The sequence below is a fragment of the Monodon monoceros genome, unplaced genomic scaffold, assembly GCF_005190385.1.
Source record: "Monodon monoceros isolate NGI ecotype Baffin Bay Population unplaced genomic scaffold, NGI_Narwhal_1 Super_Scaffold_18, whole genome shotgun sequence".
NCBI classification, from domain to species: Eukaryota; Metazoa; Chordata; class Mammalia; order Artiodactyla; family Monodontidae; genus Monodon; species Monodon monoceros.
The window spans coordinates 79876820-79883006 of NW_021703774.1; the positions used below are offsets into that span (position 1 = coordinate 79876820).

At 56.0% G+C, this 6187-nt stretch overlaps 1 pseudogene; it reads right to left on the reverse strand.

Moving 5' to 3' along the window:
- Positions 1–3957: 3957 nt before the first annotated feature.
- Positions 3958–4050, reverse strand: LOC114900105 (annotated as a pseudogene).
- Between the last annotated feature and the right edge of the window lie 2137 nt (positions 4051–6187).

The window sequence follows — 6187 nt, forward strand, 5'->3', positions numbered from 1 at the left end:
CCAGGTTCATCAAAATTCTCACTTTCCTCCCCAAGAACTCATCCTTCTAGCAGACCGACTGAAAATTTACAGAAAGCAATAGCCCCTCTCTGCAGAGCAATGCACAACACACACACACACACACACACACACACGCACACACACATATATTTCATGCAATTTCAGGGAGTTCACAGATCTTATGACTCTCATCCATGGGCCTTACTCTGTACCAAGAAAAGTGGCCGAGGATTTCAAAGTCCAAGGCCTGAGGAATGGTGAAGATCTATAGTACCCTGGGCACCGTCTTCACCTGAAGAGCCAGGGCTTGCAGATGTGCCCAGGCCGCAGGGCCATGCCCCATACGTTCTCATGGCACAGACTTTGCTGGAAGGTGCAGTAGACTCTGGGAGCAGAGCCGCTGCTGACATTTCCCAGTTTCCTTCTCCCTGCCCACCAGTAGCTCCATCCACTCCCCAGCCACAGTCTCTCATGTCCTGCTCCACGTAGCAGGTCGCCAGTGTGTTGATGACTCCACCAGGGAAGTGCTAGCATGGGAGAGAGGGCAGATCAAGGGTGCGTAAAACAGCCTCTCTGGTCTTGCCCCGTGACTCCCCAGCTCTCGTACGGGGTGCTATTTGAATGCTGAGCGCCATCACACAGCACCCCCCCGTGCTTTGGCCTCCCGCTGAATAAAGAGCTCAGCGTCAGCTGGAACGCTCTCCCCTGCCCCCAGCACTTGTGGGAGACTAGAGCTCAAGAAACAGAGGTACTGGGGGCTTCCCTGGTGGCGCAGTGGTTGAGAGTCCGCCTGCCGATGCAGGGGACGCGGGTTCGTGCCCCGGTCCGGGAAGATCCCACATGCCGCGGAGCGGCTGGGCCCGTGAGCCATGGCCGCTGAGCCTGCGCGTCCGGAGCCTGTGCTCCGCAACGGGAGAGGCCGCAGCAGTGAGAGGCCCGCGTATCGCAAAAAAAAAAAAAAAAGAAAAGAAATAGAGGTACTTGGGCTCAGCCCAGGTGCACTCACTGGTCTGCTCCTAGTGGAAGGGCTTTGGCAGTGTGGGAACTTCCTCGGTCCCTGGTGGGTAGAAGGCCCCTCCCCCTCGTCACTCTCTCATCAGGCTCTGAAAGAAACCTCCATGGACCAGAATGTGGCAGAGGGGGATGTGCCTGGGAAAGGTACATCCTGACCCGACTGCCTCTCACCATCTGCCAAGCATCAGGCTCTTTGCTCTACCCCTTGCCCCATCCAGGAGGGCACTAAGGTTGGCACCCCCCCCCGGCCTTTGGTGGTGACAGGTCCTTAGAGCCCCTCAAAGTTCCACACCAGAAGCGAGGCGCTAGGATGGGAGAACAGGCTCTCTGGGTAGGGTGGCAACGTGACAATGAGGGAGGAACCGTGGAATTTGGGCTGCGCAGCGCGACGGCTTTACGGGGCCTTAGCAGAAATTCTGAAGGATTCTAGGTGGAGAAACTGAGGCCCAGAGAGGGGAGGGACTGATGGGCAGCGTGTTAGGGCAGTGCTGGAGTTAACCTCTGACCTTGAAGCCTCAGAGTCTACTACCCTACCAAATGTAAAATAGCTAGCTAGTGGGCAGCAGCCGCATGGCACAGGGAGGTCAGCTCGGTGCTTTGTGACCACCTAGAGGGGTGGGATAGGGAGGGTGGGAGGGAGACGCAAGAGGGAGGAGATATGGGGATATATGTATATGTATAGCTGATTCACTTTGTTATAAAGCAGAAACTAACACAGCATTGTAAAGCAGTTATACTCCAGTAAAGATGTTAAAAAAAAAAGTCTACTACCAAGTGGGCCTTTTGTTTTGCAAATGCCACCCTCCTCCCTTACCAGGAGGGGTCTGTCAGCTGCCCCACCTGGCCCTGAACCTCCCCAGGACCTTGTTTTCTCCACCCAGAAGGCCCATCATCATGGGCCACTGATTCCTCTCCATCACAAGCTGCAAGCCCCCAGGGAAGTTACACCCCCTCACGGGCAGCTCCCAGAGGGCTGGGGGTGGGTAGTAGGCAGGTGAAGACTTCTTTTCTGAGAAGGCAGGTCAGCCGGGGAGTCAGCTGCTCCATCTGTGTCCAGGAGAACGCAGCCCACAGAGGGTGAGGAGTGGCCCTGTACACAGCTACAGCTAAGGCGAGGGCCTGTACCAGTGCAGACGGGTGCTGGCCGGAGTTCCACCCAAAGCAAGGGCCTGGCGGGGCAGCCCTGAACCTGGAGGCTTTGTTCCCACCACACCAATGAGTGGGGGGCAGCAGTGTGTGTGTGTGTGTGTGTGTGTGTGTGTGTGTGTGTGTGGAGGAGGCCCCCAAAGGCTCCTGTCTCCTCAGGTTTCCGAGCTGGTGGGGTACCCAGTCTTGGGCAGCGAGGGGCTGGGCAGCAGATTCAGACGTGGGTCCACGAGGAGTGCACAGGGTGAGGGAGGTGTGAGCCTAGCACTGCTTAGCAACCAAAAGAGATGGAGAAATAAATACACAAACCACCTTTCCAAACCTCTCCTGCACTGGAGCTGCGCATCCCTGGGACTGACACCCGGGGGGTGCTCTCACAGTCTTTCGTCCACAGCATCCCGGCTCCCAGCCCTGTGCCCACCCTGCTATCTTGCTCTGAACTTGCTCTGGCTTCCGTCGCAGCAGCAGCTCCCGGAGGGTGGCATCTGGGCCCACGGATCGCCTAAGCCAAGGCTGCAGCCATGGGAATGCGTCCTGCCTGGCCCGCCTGCCAGGGAGTGAGGGCAGCCCCGAGGCAGCGGCCACTGCCTGGAGCCCAGGCTGAGGGCGACGCAGCCGGGAAGCCAGTGATGCCGGGCTGGGGCCTGTCCTCCCCTCTACCCCAGGTCTCATGCTGCCGCTTCTGAAGTGCCAGGTGATCTCTCCCCTCCCACCCAGGCTGGGGCAGGGGTGGGGCCGGGCTCTTTCTGCACCTGAGCAGCTTCCTGGAGGACGGAGATGAGGCAACTCCTAGAGGTCAGCTTGGACTCACCCACCTGTGCCCCCGCTCCCTGGAAAGGGCTCTGGAGTGGCCCCCGCAAGCATCTCAAAGTGGCCCCCGCAAGCATCTCTTTCCCTGCAGGGAAACTCCGGGCAACTCTCTCCCAGCCCCCCACCTCACACACACACTTGATGAAGAGGGTCCATCGGGTATAGGGGCAAGAGTGCCTGAAGGGCCGCTGAACATCCTGGGGCCTGGGAGCATTTGGATACACCTCGGGCCAGGATTTGGAGCAACACTGAAATTTTGGTCATTTAATAATCCTGAGTGACTGGGAGGGACAGCTTGTAGGCAAGCAAGTGTGCCTGAACCTAGTGCTTTGCTGGGCACTTGGGGTGAGGAGGTGGGGCAGACCCGGTGCTTGCCCTTGGGGAAGTGAGATGAAAGCCTGGCACAGTTCTAGGGCCAGGGCAGGATGAGGTGGGGTGGGTGTGTGTGTACGTGTGTGCGTGCGTGTGTGTTGCAAGGACGGATGTGGGAACGGAATTCCTGGGGAGAGGAGGAGACATGGAGAGGCCAGGCCAGCTTAGGGGCAAGCCCCCCGCTAGCGGGACACTCCCCTGTTCACTCTGTCACCTCCGGAGCAGGGCCCTGTAGACTGCCAGCCCCCTTTGCCACAGGGAGGCCTTAGTGGCCCACCCTCCTGCCCCCCTGAGGAGCCTCACTAGTTAATCACCATCTCTGTAGAGAGGAGCCATCTGTTTTTCTCTTTCTTTTTCCTTTTTAAAAATGAGGTATAATTGACATACAACATTAGTTCCAGGTATGCAACAGAATGATTCAATATTTGTATATGTTGTAAAATGATCACCATAATAAATCTTTTTCATATCTGTCACCTTACATATTTACAGAGTTTTTTTCTTGTGATGACGACTTTTAAGATTTACCCTCTTAGCAGCTTTCAAATGTGCAAATAGTATTATTAACTATAGTCGCCATGCTGTACATTACATCCTCGTGACTTATTTATTTCAAAAAATACGGAACACTATGTGAATATGCGTGTCATCCGTGCCTAGGCTAATCTTCTCTATATTGTTCTAATTTTAATTTTTAATTAATTAATTTTTTTAACGGTACGCGGTCCTCTCACTGTTGTGGCCTCTCCCGTTGCGGAGCACAGGCTCCGGACGCGCAGGCTCAGCGACCATGGCTCACGGGCCCAGCCGCTCCGCGGCATGTGGGATCTTCCCGGACCGGGGCACGAACCCGCGTCCCCTGCATCGGCAGGCGGACTCTCAACCACTGCGCCACCAGGGAAGCCCTGTATTGTTCTAATTTTACTATGTGTGCTCTCAAAGTGAGCACAGGAGCCTTCTTAAGGGGCCAGATCTCTTACTGCCCCACCCAGAAAAGTGCCTTCAGAGAAGAGACCCTTTTCTATTGTCCCAAGTTGTCTCTTCAGCCTATCCAGGGACCTCTCCAACACGAGAGTCCTCTCACTGTTGTCCAGAATCCAGCTCTGAACTTCCAAAATGATGGAAATGTTCTATATCTGCACTGCCCTAGGCAGTGGGTGCTAGTCACATGTGACCACCGAGCACTTCAAAGGTGGCTAGTGAAAACTTTTGTTGAATTTTCTTCAATTTAAATGTAGATGTAAGTAGTCACATATGGCTCGTGGCTACCCTGTTGGACAGTGTAGGAGGTGATGGAGGGGCCTGTCCACTAAAGGTCATGTAGCCCCAGCATATGGGAGCTGGAGAGGATTCTGACTCCAACCCTTCCTTCTGCAGTGAGGAAGTAAAACCAGGCAGGGCAGGGGAATGCAGAGAATCGGCAGGACACAAGGGGGTGGGCAGGGTCCCCATCCAGGCCCCTGACTCTGCACAGGGGTGCTGCAGAGCACTCCTGCCTGTGGGAATGCTGCCCTGGAGGAGCCCTGCGGTCCCACCCAATCCCAAGAGGCTGCATTCTAAGAGGCGGCCTAGGTCTAGTTAGATCTAGTTCAGTGACTCAGGCTTTTTAATCAAATGAGGGCTGAGCAGCTCCTTTGAAGAGGGGCAGCTTCAGGGTCGTCGGGTAGACGCTGCCATCTCACTCCCTGGCTACACATCCCCTGTAGACAGCCCATGGGGTGGGAGTGGGAGAAGAGACTGCAGCCTGTTGAGTCCCAGGTCTGAGAGCTGGAGGCTAGCTGTGTGCTTGTGCGCATGACCCCATTCCTGCGTGAATCTCTGTACCTGGGATGGCACAACTGAAGCAGGTAAAGCAGGAAGCCCCCAGGACCTGAGTCAGCTGGGCTGGATTCTAAGTCTTGGTTCTTCAGTATTTCATCAGGTGAACTTGAGCAAATGCCTTCCACACTCTGGGCCTCAGTTTCCCCACGTGTAAAGTGGGAATATCAGTCAGATCTCTGGCATTCTACATGTGGAGGTGATGGTGCCTTAGACTGTGTCAATGGCTCCCAGGGCAGGGCAGAGGTGTCTGCAGGGGCTAGGCGGGAGTTTCCCAGTGCACCAAAGGCTGGCTGGCTAGCTCAGCAATGCAGAGCCTGAGCTTGAGGCTGGCTCCCAGGAGCTGGGAGCACCTTTGGGACCCACAGTCTCCTGCCACAACATTAGCCTTGGTTCTTGAGGGACTGGAGTGGGTACAGACCCAGCTCTCTGCAAACTTCCTACCTGCAGCTGTATAGAGAACTCCACAGTGGATGGATGGCGTCAGTCCCTGAAGGACAGAGTCTCTGTATGCTGCTCAATGCATCCAGTTTGTCATTCTGGGTCACATGATCACGTGGCCATCTCTCCCTCTGTTTCAAACCCTAGCACACCCAGGTGCAATGGGGTTGTGAACATGACATCTTCATTCTTTGCCCTCAAAGCTGATGCTGGGGGCAGGGCACACATCCAGGGGGAGCTCCACCCCCCGTGCCCCGTGTGAGGGCACAAGCACAGGCAGACGGGGCTCCCAGATGGGGCTCCAGCTGGGGGCTAGGGCTGAGGGCAGGGCCTGCCTGGAGGGCAAAGGGCCTCAGAGGGCCAGAGCAAAGTCCGTGCCATTGTTATGCTAATCAGATTTCTTGCAGAACTTGGGAAGAAGCTGGAGCCCAGGACCTAGAGGGGCCTGGTGAGTGGTGGGACGTCCAGGCTGTGGAGGACCCTGTGCACAGGTCATCGTTACTGTAGGGGTCCTGGCAGGAATCAGGAGAGTTTCCGACTGCCCAGCACATAACCATTCTCCCTTCACCTTGCCTCACCCCAGCAG